The sequence below is a fragment of the Phocoena sinus genome, chromosome 4 (assembly GCF_008692025.1).
Source record: "Phocoena sinus isolate mPhoSin1 chromosome 4, mPhoSin1.pri, whole genome shotgun sequence".
Classification (NCBI taxonomy): domain Eukaryota; kingdom Metazoa; phylum Chordata; class Mammalia; order Artiodactyla; family Phocoenidae; genus Phocoena; species Phocoena sinus.
The window spans coordinates 127,175,785-127,189,808 of NC_045766.1; the positions used below are offsets into that span (position 1 = coordinate 127,175,785).

The window sequence follows — 14,024 nt, forward strand, 5'->3', positions numbered from 1 at the left end:
GACAGGAAAGGCATAGCTGTGTAGCTGTTTCATAAGAAAAAGTTCCAAAGGTTTTAAGAGATGAAAAGAAAAGAAAAGAAAAGAAAAAAAGCTAATGCAGTCTCATGCTTTACAAATACAGGGCCCTAAATATCATGGGAAATCTTGCTGTGTTAAATCACATCTAGAATGATGTACTCACATTTTTAGATAAACATTAAAAAATTAAAGGAAGGTTACCTTGGAGGTAAACACAATTTTATCAGAAGACTCTAAGGAACATAGGAAAGAATAAGGGTGGAAGAAGACATTAGAAGGAAATTCACAAGGAAGAAGCTATAAACAGGAAACCAGTGACGAACAGTTGTTGGGAAGGAAAAGCCTCAAGGAGGCACTTAAATGGATGGATAACCAGCCATCAGGGTTTCAGAAGGGGTCACCTGCTCAACTGGGTTGGGATGTAGATGAGGTTAACAGTTTCCAAACGTTTTTAAGCAGTAGGATCTTGCGCTCAAATCGTATTTTGTGTGAAACCCTCACAGCTGGGTTCTCCTCTCAGAACCTGGATGTCATCCCCACCCAGCGTATTGAGGCACTGGTCTCCCAGAAAATCTGCTTTTCTACTTTTTCTATTGTTAGCCTATGGGTCTTAGTACTTGGTTCTCAAGAAAAAGGTTATACAGTCCCTCAGTACCCGGAGGGGAATTGCTCCAGGTCCTCCCTCCCAGCCCCCGCCCTACATGCCTCCCTACCAAAGTCCCCAGATGCTCAAGTACCTTAAGCAAAATGAAGTGGTACACAGCATGCATTCCTTGGAGGCCAAACCTGGATACCCAGGGCTGACTATACTGCCGTGCGCCCTGAACTTGTACTGTCCAACGAGGGTTAGCACTAGCTAGTTCAACTGAGGAACTGAATTGTTCGCTTGAGTTCACTGTAATTAATGTAAATTTAAATTAAAAAAACGATTACTCAACCTTATTAATGAAAAACTTTAAAGCACGTTGATAACAACTTGGGTAAGCAAATCTACCTTCTGACTGTAAATTTTATACATTCTATCAAATTTTTCCAATGAAAAATCTCCAGTTGAGATTTTGATGACTTAGTATGAAAGATACATTATAAAATACCTCATTAATAATTTTATAAGCTGAAACGATAATTGGGTTAAATAAAATATATTATTACAACTAATTTTCTTTTTACATTTTAAAATGAGGCTCTTAGAAACATTTTAATGATATATGGGGCTTGCATTATATTTCTACTGGACTGTCAGACATAAGGCAGCACAAAATTTACAACACAACAATAAATTACATTTATGTCAACATACTACCCATTTGTCTTTCATTAATCTCACTGCACATTTATCACTTCCTCTCAGCCTTTTTTATTGGAAAGTACGGACTTCAATTAGTTCAACTAGCACAAACCAGCACATTGATATTCAGAAATCTAACAAATATTTGCTATTTCATGTATTCAATGAGGTAGGGATCAGATAAGAAAATGGCTCAGCTAGGGCATGGTGAGCCATACTCTCTTGGTTTTACTTCCTAGAACTGGAAAAGAAGGTCTGAGTTGGGGGGAAATAAGATGGTGCTCCAAACACATGCACTGAAGCTTTTAAGAAGACAGCAATCGACTGCTATCTTTAAATGTGACTGATTTTGTGGGCTTCTTAATTTTTCTTTCTTTTTCTCTATACCTCTGTAAGTGATAAACAATTTGCTTAAGTGCATCGGTTTTAAAAAATTAAATGTATTTTGTTTTCACTCTGTTTTTTTAAATTGAAGTATAATTGCTGTATTATACAATATTATATAAATTGCAGGTGTACAATACAGCAATTCACAATTTTTAAAGGTTATACTCCATTTATAGTTATTGTAAAATACTGGCTATATTCCCCATGTTGTACAATATGTCCTTGTAGATTATTTTATACATAATAGTTTGTATCTCTTAGTCCCCTACCCCTAGATTGCCCCTCCCCCCTTTGCTCTCCCCAATGGGAACCACTAGTTTGTTCTGTATATCTGTCACTCAATGTTTTTAAAAGGAAATACTTTAATAAAAACAGTAATGCTACTAAATAGACCACACTCCTGCTCACATTTTACATGTGGCTGTGTGAATACATCTTATTCTAATTACACTTCTTCCAGCAAAGGACATGCAAATTTCATCACCAAATACTCAAGCCACTAAGATCACACCCCACCAACCAGTATGCACTTGTTGAAATCCATGGAACACAAGCAATGGGTTCTTGCCACACATAGCCCAGACCCAGCTCTCTCTGAGAGGTAGATGTGTGTGCAGAGAAGAGGGTGGGGTGAGAAATGGGGACACATGTAGTTCTGGAATGTGGGGTCGAGTACTTCTGTCATTTGATACCTCACATTGAGATCATACCAGATTTCACCCAGGTGGCACCAAACAAGTCCCAAAGTTAAAGCCTCAATGTCACCTGAGCTTAGTGCTTAGACACAGCCAAGTAAGTGGAATAGTTATGAGCTCTAGATATAATTTATTTTATTGCCTTGGAATACTATCACCACATAATTTGCAAGCTAAATTGTTAGGACTATTCCTGGGGTGATTCCCCTTACTTCTTTTTTTTTGTAATATTTATTTATTTGGCTGCTCCGGGTCTTAGTTGCAGTATGCAGAATCTTTTAGTTGAGGCATGTGGACTCTAGTTGTGGCTCATGGGCTCCTTAGTTGTGGCATGCAACTCTTAGTTGCCGCATGCATATGGGAGCTAGTTCCCTGACCAGGGATCAAATCTGGGCCCCTTTCATTGGGAGCACGGAGTCTTAACCACTGGACCACCAGGGAAGTGCCCCCTCCCTCATTTCTTAATATGAGATATTGGATGTTGACATAATTGCAGTACCTCACTCATCACCTGGCAGGTGCACTTAGCCTTTATCCTTTATGCAGTGTCATATTCTTCACAATCTAATGCCACAGCTCTCAAATGGACCTTTACTTTATCAACAGCACTTTATCTATAGCACTACAATGGATTTTCTAAAGCATAAAGCTTATGCTTAACATACAAATAAGTGCAAATTTTACAGTTTTTTAGTTCTTTTTTCCTTCTCTTTATTTCTTTCACTTACTCACTACAATACTGACCCATTTGTGATGTATACAGCATAGAAGAAACAGAGCCCCAAGGGATCACGGGATGGAGAGGAGAAGACAACAGTGTTTGAACAAGTGGCAGGAGGGAAATAAATGGAAAACAAGCTTCCAGAAGAAGTGGATTTATAAATGGAGACAGATCATCATTTAATTAGAACATGTACGGTAGGGCCAAACTCATACATCCTTATCTTAGAGCCCATACTTCTTGGACAAGGGGAAAAAAGAGCATACTTCTTTACTCTGTCAGCCCAAAAATTCACCCCTATTTTCCTTTACAGCCTCAACTATGTTTCAGGCTTCAGGCCACTGTGAAACTGACATAGGTGGACAGACTAAAATGAGGAGAGGTGGCTAATGGAATTCATAGTCTTAGGCTTCAATGAGGCAGGCAGTAACCATATCTGGGCCCAGTACATTCCAGACTATCCATATCCCTTAATATCTTTATAATTTCTAATACTAAAATGCCATGAAATTACTCCTAAGGTTGAAGACCCCTACAAAGATGTTCATTTTCCAGGTAAATTAAGATATAATGCTGTCCTTCAATGTATATTAAAATCTCAAGAGCAGCTCTCAGGGGCATGAGGGGTACTCACATGAACCTCAGAGCCCCGTTAAACACTCTAGGAAGTCATTTCCAACAGATTTCCTACTAGCCTGGGGCGGAGCAGTTGAGAGACAGCTAGCATGCTGTTATATGCCAAATTTAAGGTTTTTAGAGTACTGATAGAATGATTTCAGGAAGAGAACATTATCTTATTTCTGATAAGCAGAAAGGATACGTACATTCTATCCTTTATGTCCTTTCAAAGTTGCATAATATTTACTTATCTACCTTTTCTGTGTTTTTGCTACTGGGACTTTTTGGTATAGGAGAAAACTGCTTTGCAAACACAATAGAAATCAGAGAGAAGGTTAAGTTTATGTGAAAAATCTACGATAACTTTCAAACAGCATTCCTGCTCATTGCTCCAAGTGTTTACTGTTAACTTATCACTTGTAGGGTAAACCAAGATTATTTCTCTTCCTCCAGGGTTATAACATTAAAGAACACTCAAGGTTCAAGTTTCAGGCTGTTTGCTTGATAAGCACGGATAGATTATCCTTCTAAAGTAAGGCACCAAGGCACTTCTCAAAGAAGCTTTCCATTTCTAAAGCCCTAAGACTCACAATAAGATTTATTCAAATTGCCTTTTCTATCAGAATAAAGGCTATTAGGAACTACAACACGAGGAGAAAATAATTCAGAAGAAAGGTAGCGGTGAAGACTTGATTTCTATTTTCTCAGCTACATAAAAAAATTGTTGCAGAAACAATAGAAGGCCAGGAGCCAGAAACATTGGAGTCTTACTTCTAATGTCAGTTGCAGTGACACAACATCTGAGTCTTAGTTTCTTTATCTCTAAGTGAGGACAGAACCCAGAGGGCTGTTTGGGGGCCCAGATATGATCTACACGGAAGCAATCGGAAAGCAGCAATGATAATATTGTGAGGTGCTGCTCCTATGAGGATGCAGTTGATGGTACTACCTGTAAGTATTCATCTGAGTTTTCTCTGTTGGAGTAAAGATAATGTCTAAACGCTTCAAGTAGGTGGAACAAGCAGCCTAGTCCTTTTTTTTTTTTTACATAAATTCAAACAAGATGAGGATTACTTCACTGTCTACGTGAGATCTGCCTTGCTCTTTACTACTTGCCCTCCCCCCTCTGTCTCTCTCTCTCACACATACAGGCACTCAATAAATATTTATGGAAAGCATTAAGGAATGCCTGGCATGAAAAAAAAAACAATAATAAAGTCGAATGTAGAAAATGTAATTATTGACGAAGGCGTGGAACAATAATTCCACTTAGATACTTGTGAGATTTTCTTTTTTTGTGGCACCAGGAGAGTGATTTCCTCTTGTGGAGAAGGGAAAACTGCAGCACCCACACCCCCCTGTCTTTACCAACTCCCAAATGCCAGCTACAGCTCAACTTGTTGGAGACCCTCAGGCTCCTCTTGGAAAAACAAGAACAAAAAACAAGAGGGCAGAAAAAGCAAGGTGGCTCCAAAGCTTCAGAGTTAATTTCCTGACTCTTTGAGAACACATTCCTGAGAAAAGCATCAGTTTGCAATTCAGGCAGGTTTAAAAAAAAAAAAATCAGAGAGCTTCCCTGGTGGTTCAGTGATTAAGAATCCGCCTGCCAATGCAGGGGACACGGGTTCGAGCCCTGGTCCGGGAAGATCCCACATGCCGCGGAGCAACTAAGCCCATGTGCCACAACTACTGAGCCTGCGCTCTAGAGCCTGCGAGCCACAACTACTGAAGCCCGTGCACCTAGAGCCCGTGCTCCACAACAAGAGAAGCCACCGCAATAAGAAGCCCGTGCACCGCAACAAAGAGTAGCCCCCGCTCGCCGCAACCAGAGAAAAGCCCATGCGCAGCAACGAAGACCCAATGCGGCCAAAAATAAAAACAATAATAAAATAAAATAAATTAAAATTAAAAACATCAGATTACCTCACTAAACTCCAAAAATTGTACGAATAGTGTGAGCAGCCAGACTCCTTTAATAAAGCATCCAATCAACCATTTTAAAAAGTCCTGCAGCTAAAGCCCTCAGTGGCACTGAACTGATTCTCAGAGATTTCAGTGTAACTTAACACCTAAAGTGAAGGTTCGTGTGAAAAAAAATACACCTGAAAATACTACAGGGAAGAGACAGAAACTATTTGTTGAACAGCTAGGCCAAATAGCATATGCTTTTGATTATCAAACACTTGCCCTTCCCACTTCAAATAGACAAGGTCCCAGAGTTGTTGGGTTCCTGGGTTAAGTTTCAGGAAAGTTCTGACTTGATGCCATATATTAAGATAAACATTTCCCTGGAACCAAACACATTCAAGGCTGGGGATGGAGGGGTGACCCAAACACTCCTGATTTCAATGGACATACAATGGTGGAGATGAAAACGAAGAGGCCCCACTCGCTCATAAAAGTCGCTGATATGATAAAGCATTGACTGGTTTGATTTGGAGAAGGAGGAGAATGGAGTTTGCGTAGAATAGGCAGAACCAAAGACGGGAGCAGAAAATCTACATAGGATGAGTGTGGGGAGAGGAGATGTGAAAGGTAGGACAGTGTTGGGTGTGAACAACCTTGAATTTGTAAGAAATATCCAAAGCCACAGGGAGCAACTGCCACGTACAAGTACGAGGGGGATATGTGGCTCCTGACACCTTTACTGGGCCCCCTTCATCTCTAACAAAAATCATTAAAAGTTACACTTTGGGGCTGTGATGGTATAAAGATGAGTGTAATTCAGGCTGGATTCATTAGTATATATTCATTATTATAGCTATTTCTATTCTGATTTTAAAAGAAATTAACTTGAAACATTTTCACCCAAGGCACTGTGTCTACTATGCATAATGGAGAATTGGCCCTGGGGTGTAGGGAAAAGGGAGATGGGCATAGTCAAGAGCACAGCATGAGTTTAAGCATAAGAAGTAGAGCCCCAGTGGTGAGGACAGAAGATGGAAGTGGAGGTGGAGAAGATGCTGAGAAGTGTCAATTTCAGGATGAGAGGACATGGGCGGGGTATGAGTTTGCAATGCCTTCCCAGCTAACAGCAATAGGCATCAGGCTAGGAGATCTGAGTTCATCCCCATGGGGTGGAAGAAGGAAGAAGCAGTCGTGCTAGTCACCGCTTCCCTGATTAACAAGCAACCTATTCCGCCACTACTGCTGTACCCCCCCAGATCACACCAGGAGTTCTTAGAGTCAGTCTGGTACATCCATCCATCTACATTTCCTTGCCTTGAGTGATAAGAAATTATTTTAATTTTCAAAACTAGCCGATGTGTAATGGAGCTGTGCAGGGTTGGTGCTCCATCACGGAACACTGTGCTTATGTAACCTGGGGACAGAATGATCTGGAATCTTTCATTGCTAGTCCATTCCCGAACCACAGGAATGTCTTTCTGACATGTCTATGGAAAAATAAGAGAAAGAGCTTGCAATACAATCTATATCCTGCCCTTGAGGAAGAGAGGCATTACACTGTGTTGGAAAGATTTAAGTTCCACGGAGAAATCTAACTATGGACTGTTTATGTGAGAAAGACTTTTTAAACGAATTTGTTCAAATAAACCAAGAGAGGCACACAGCTGTGATATCTCACACACACACACACACACACACACACACACACACACCAGGGGTGATAACTGCTTCTGAGCAAAATTCACATGAAACTAGGGTCACATACTCATAACTAGGGTTCCAAGACCAAGGAATCCAGCCAGATCTTGTCTCCTTGAGTAAAGACTTTCTAATCCTATCCAATCATTTCATAATGAATGAGCTGGACAAAGGGAAAGAGGGCTAAACCACTGGAGAATCCCTTTAAATAATTTATTATCTCTACTGGAATAAAAAGTGTGTGCTAACAGGTTACATACATCAAAAACCCTATGACAAATGACTAAAATTTTCTTGTTTCCAGAAACTTCTTTATGTCTTGTACCTGCAACTATGAACTAGTTTAATCCATCACTAAAAGAACTCTAGAGACCTCAAGGGACTTACAGGTTCAGGGTACCTGTAGGAAGAACCAGTTGAGGAAACTCACACCTGAAGGTACCATTATAAACCTTAGTATCAAAAGGAAAAGATGCTGTGTCTAGCACGTATCTGCTGTTTGCGGGGAACTTCCTAACTCTGACTCTTGATTTCCTTTATCTCTAAAATGGGTATGTTAACACCCCACCTCACAGGTTATTATGAGGATTAAAATTCAATAATATACATAAAGTGGATGGTAAGCAATTTGTTTTAAGAGCAAACCATAATGACTCCACTTGTGTCTAGCAGGAAGAAAGAAAAGAAGGAATTCCAGGATGAGAAGCTTCCAGAGACATCTGGTGAGACTGAACTAATGCATGTAGAGTCCTTGAAATCTCCTGAGAGTTACCCCACAAAGATGTTTGCTGTTTATTCAGGAAGTCCAAGAGAGGATTTTCTGCTTTCAAGAAAATGCTGACTGTATAACCAGAGATGACACACTGGTAAAGAATGTCTTACGCTACCTGAAATAGACAATCTTTCCTCATTTATCTGCAAGATGTCTGCCTGCCAAGTGGTCTCTAAGAGTGACGCTGCAGCCCATGTGTCATTCCCAGCCATAACCTGGAAGCTCAGTGTGGCAGATCTGACTCACCAAGTGTTAAATAGTATTTTTAAACCATCTAAGATATTTTAATTCATGCAGGTTAATGGCTATTTTAGCTCTTTTCAAAATCTCTAATATAGGTTCCTGAAGTCCACTCAGTGTACTTTCAGTGAATCACAACAATTCTTAACAGGGTGAAAGAGGTGTAGCAAATTTCAAGATGTTAAGAATTTTTCGGTCTGTTTATTTAGCCACAGTATAAAAATTCATTTTTAATAGAAAGCTTCTTTTACATTAAGACATTTTTTTTGTTGCAAGCTCGTACCAATAAATTATTAAAAATACATGTGTGGGCTTCCCTGGTGGCGCAGTGGTTGAGAGTCTGCCTGCCGATGCAGGGGACGCGGGTTCGTGTCCCGGTCTGGGAAGATCCCACATGCCGCAGAGCGGCTGGGCCCGTGAGCCATGGCCGCTGAGCCTGCACGTCCGGAGCCTGTGCTCCACAACGGGAGAGGCCACAACAGTGAGAGGCCCGCGTATCGCAAAAAAAAAAAAAAAAAAAAAAATACATGTGTGTGTGTGTGTGTGTGTGTGTGTATATATATATATATATATATACATATATACATATATACCACGAATAATGTATACTCCAAATGGTCTGGTGGAGTTCAAGACATGTTTTTCAAAGAATTAATGTACGCCTCAATTAATTTCTCAAAAAGAGTTTCCAAAAGACTTTAACGGTTATTTCCTGCTGGAGGGGAAATTCCATTGTCAAACACATATGGGAAATGGATCCTTCAAGATGGATATTGGAGGCTTTGAGAAAATCCTGTAATAATGAAGCCAGTTTGACTTTTTTTACACCAAGTTTTCCCAAACATATTTGGCCTTGAAACCCTTCCATTACAAATTTAACATATTTGGAAGCAGAGTTTGGAAAACATTGCAAGAGATTTGAAATGGATGATCAAGCAAAATTTAAGCAGGTCACTTTAAGTAAAACAAAATAAACAAGACTAAAAAGAAGTCTTGGAGGGAACAGAGCGGTGAGTGTTACCAAGTGCCTGCAGAACTCATTATAATAAAGCATCCGATTTGGCTTTAGTCAAAGTAATGATATGACATGTACAATGCAGAGCAAGAAAAGAGATGATAGGAAAGAAGCTGTGTTCCCCAATGCCCCAAATACTTCAAAAGCAAGTCATGAGCATTCAGGAACATGCAAAAAAGTGAAAAGTTAAGAACTTTATAAGGTCCCAATAAAATTCTAGGTCTTTTGCCTTTTAAATTATACAGGTAAGCTGAATTAAGGGGGTCTGTTAAAAGTTAGATTTTCATTTTGTGAAATAAATGTGAGAAGGTTGATGACAGGTGCATGTGCTTAAATCACATGCTGGGATTCCAAAATCACATCTGTAAAATTCAATAAAGTGATGCTAAATAAAAACAATGGGTGAATAAAGACTGAAAAGAGAAAAGGCAGAAGACATGGCTACCATAACTCTGAACTGCAGCACATACCCAAGAGGAGGAAAAATTTGCTTGTGTTTCCACAATATCCAGCATGCGAGTCACTACTGAGGTCACAATAGAGAATACAAATTACTTCTGACGTTCCCATTTTCATACAAGTGAGAGAGAGGTCAGCCCAGCTGCTAAATAGGGAAGACCTTATTTTTTACAGATTTTTTAACATGTGTTTTCTGATATTGTGGAGCTTATCAATGGTGATAAATAAAAAGCACCAGGTAAGTAAAAGGTAACTAATATAATACACCGAATCTCACTATTTCTTAAATAATGTTTTCTGCAAATATTACACGAAAAAGTTGTACTAATTTTCACTGTAAAGAAGCTAGAAAGGAGTGGGATAGGGAGGGTGGGAGGGAGATGCAAGAAGGAGGAGATATGGGGATATATGTATACGTATAGCTGATTCACTTTGTTATACAGCAGAAACTAACACAACACTGTAAAGCAATTATACTACAATAAAGATGTTTAAAAAAAATTAAAAAAAGAAGCTAGAAAGCTTTCAACGTCACACAAAAGGCAGACTAGTTATGCTTCCAATCAGAAATGCATACACTATAATTCATACGAAGGTTACATTCACAAACAAAACTAGACACAGAGCATTTTGTATGTAATGTTTAAGGCAGCAGAATTTGTATTGTTATTTTTTAAAATAAATGGTATAATTAGGCCCTTATAGTTAGTCACAGATTAGATTTAGGCAAAAGTTTTAAACCATCCACAAAAGAAAATTTTTCTTGTTTTAAATTTCTGTTTGAAGATCGCCAAGTTTCTCAGTGTTTCTCTGGAGGTAGCAATGCATAACTTTTCAAAGGACAACCAAATCTCTGCAGAAATGAACAAGGACTCTCTTCATAAGGAGACACACTTGTCCCTGACAATAGTGGCTTCTAGCTGAAAAGCACACCAACTAACAATCGTCTTTGAATTTTAGGCACAGGCTCTGAGCAGCAAGTACCTCTCCATGTTTACAAAACTCATAAAATCCTCAAGAAAACTTGCTTTGGATATTCAGAATATTCCATAAGACAGTCTGTAACAGTAAAAATACTTAGCAATGGCTCAACTGTTTGACAACGATTATGGCCAAAGGCAAATTCCTATTTCTAAATGTGTCAGGTCTGGACAGCACAAATATGTGAGCCTGACACCCAAACAAAGACTTTACTTCTACTCAGCAATCTGTAGTTTTAGCAGTAATTCTTCCCTTTCTTCCTCCCTCACCGCCACAGAAAAGAACAAAGCAGGAAAAACATTTTTACTTAAACAGCCAACACCATCTTTTGATGGGAGTTCACTACTAAGAATAAATTCTATTATTTTCCTTTGAGTATACCCATTCTTGGGTAATAGAAATAGATGTTATCACTAAAGTAGTGAAAAGGCCCACAAAATAAAATACTCATTTTTTTATCCAAGGAGCACCAAGGTTGTCTAGCACTAAATTTGACAGTTCACAGTGGTTCTATAAACTTTTTTTTCTTTGAAAACAATTGCGCCTAGGGCTTCCCTGGTGGCGCAGTGGTTAAGAATCCGCCTGCCAAGGCAGGGGACACGGGTTCAAGCCCTGGTCCGGGAAGATCCCACATGCCACGGTGCACCACCTAAGCCTGTGTGCCACAACTACTGAGACTGCACTCTACAGCCGGCGAGCCACAACTACTGAAGGACGCGCGCCTAGAGCCTGTGCTCCGCGACAGGAGAAGCCACTGCAGTGAGAAGCCCGCACACCGTAACAAAGAGTGGCCCCCGCTCGCCGCAACGAGAGAAAGCCCAGGCGCAGCAATGAAGACCCAAAGCGGCCAAAAATAATAAATAAAGAAATAAATTAAAAAACAAAAACAACTGAGCCTAGAACAATATACTCAGCCAGTCAGTCAAAATATTTGTTGGCTCCTTTTACTAAGTCAAGACAAAGATTATCAGACTCTTGCGGAAACATCAACTGTGTAATGGAGGCATGCTGAAATAATAAGAAAACGTCTACTGCATAAAGTAAAACCTCAGCATTGATGCACAACATTTTCGAGCCAAAATGAGCTACTCAGGAAAAACACCCAATCATAACAAGCTCCTCTGAATTATAAAGCTTAATTTATTGACAACTGACTTGAACTAATACCTAATTCATCTAAGAAATCCAACTAATTGCTCTCATTAAGTGAAAAATGTTATATAATATAAATGTTATACATAACACAATGTGGTTGAAAGACATCCAAGTCTGGAATCTCCAACTTTCAGAATGATAAGCCATGAAGCTCAAATTTGACACCCAATTTATACAGATGGGTGTCTACTTCACAAGAGATGGTGATAATTAATTCGTTTTTTCTGCTCACATCTTATTTTCTAAAACAAGGAAAAATACTAGGACAAACTCCTCACCACATTAAACAGATACAAAAAAAACCCCAAGCTGCCCATCTAATCTTTAGATGACAACCAATGGTTCTAGTCTTGCCCCTAGATAGAGGATTAATCTTGCAAATAGGGACAATTAAAAACAAACAAACTCAAGATAAAAATGCTCTGCTGTGGTAAGAAGTTATGCCTCATATATGGCATTTAAGGATCACCAATCATAACGCAGTATAAGGGGAAAAAATTAAATTGATAATACATATGCCGTATTCCTGAATTCTGATTTTAGCTCAGCCTTACAGTTAAATCTGCACCTTGTACCAATTAGATAATCTGGCAAACTACAGCTCTTTCTAACCAAAATCTACAAAAAGAACACGGCCCCAAGTGCAATGAATTAGACTTATAAAATCCAAGATGTAAAAGTCACTCCTCTTTAATAAATTTAGCTCTCCCCCACATTAAAATAAAATCTCTCCGGGCTTCCCTGGTGGCGCAGTGGTTGAGAATCTGCCTGTTAATGCAGGGGACACGGGTCGAGCCCTGGTCTGGGAAGATCCCACATGCCACGGAGCAACTAGGCCCGTGAGCCACAACTACTGAGCCTGCGCATCTGGAGCCTGTGCTCTGCAACAAGAGAGGCCGCGATAGTGAGAGGCCCGTGCACCGCGATGAAGAGTGGCCCCTGCTCCCCGCAACTGGAGAAAGCCCTCTCACGGAAACGAAAACCCAACACAGCAAAAATAAATTAATTAATTAATAAACTCCTACCCCCAACATCTTCTTTAAAAACAAAAAAAAAAACCCTCTCCTACTCCTCAACTACTCCAGGACTTTGCATTTCCATGACGCAGTATATTATTATCTGCCTTATTACCTGGATATTTGTTTAGCATCCACGGAGTATATTTTATCTCCACAAGTCCTGAATCTGCTGACACAGCACCGCCTTGCCCAAAGAACACACAAATATTTGGTTACTTCAACTTAGTTTTTAAAAAAATAATTATATAGTCTTTTGAGTTTTAAAACCATTTCTAAGGAACATACTTTGTGCTGACTCACAACAGAAGCCTCCTTGAGTGCCTACGTTAACGTCTTAGTAAAAAGACCCCAAAGGTCAAAATGAATGAAGAATTGGCTTGATTTCACATAAGAAGTGAGTGAATGGATAAGTGGTCTTCCTAGTTCATGTATTCTATACTAGAAGTTCACTATGTATACTTCATTGCTGAAACAATGTCAAAGAGAAGATACAAAATCTGATAATTCCTGAGTAATCGGAAGAAACCTATCAATATCATATATGCAAGTTTTATTAATACACTGGCCAACATCTTGATTTTAGGACCAGCCTAATGTTTGTGTGATGCTAGATCCAAACTAAGTTTGAATGTCTTAATTATTCATTATAATTACTAGGGAGACTAGACTGGATTAGGTGCACAATCTTGTTCTACATCTTTTTGGCTGTTAACTGATTAACAATGATAATAAAGGAAAATGCCCCCCTTTCATTATCCAACCAATCAGAACCAATATAAGAAAATTTTCCTCCATCAAAATAGAGATCTATTTTTGGATGACTAGATAATAAATCTCTCTTCCTGACTCTGATCTAGAACTTAACCTCGTTAACAACTTTGATTTCAGACATCTAAAAAAATGACATTCAATATTTTATACCGACTTCTCTGATGGTGGAATTCCTTTGTCGAATTTTCCAAAGGTGTTAAAGCAGTACAGCATTTAGAGGAAAAGCAATGTTTGCCTGTCTACGATTATTTATATAATTGCTTCTCTTTCTAGTTCATA

At 39.2% G+C, this 14,024-nt stretch overlaps 1 protein-coding gene across 9 annotated transcripts in view; it reads right to left on the reverse strand.

Annotated features, from left to right (window-relative positions):
• The window catches only part of APP (amyloid beta precursor protein), a 283,417-nt gene that overhangs the window by 236,252 nt on the left and 33,141 nt on the right, over positions 1–14,024 (reverse strand). The gene's annotated exons all lie outside the window — the stretch shown is intronic.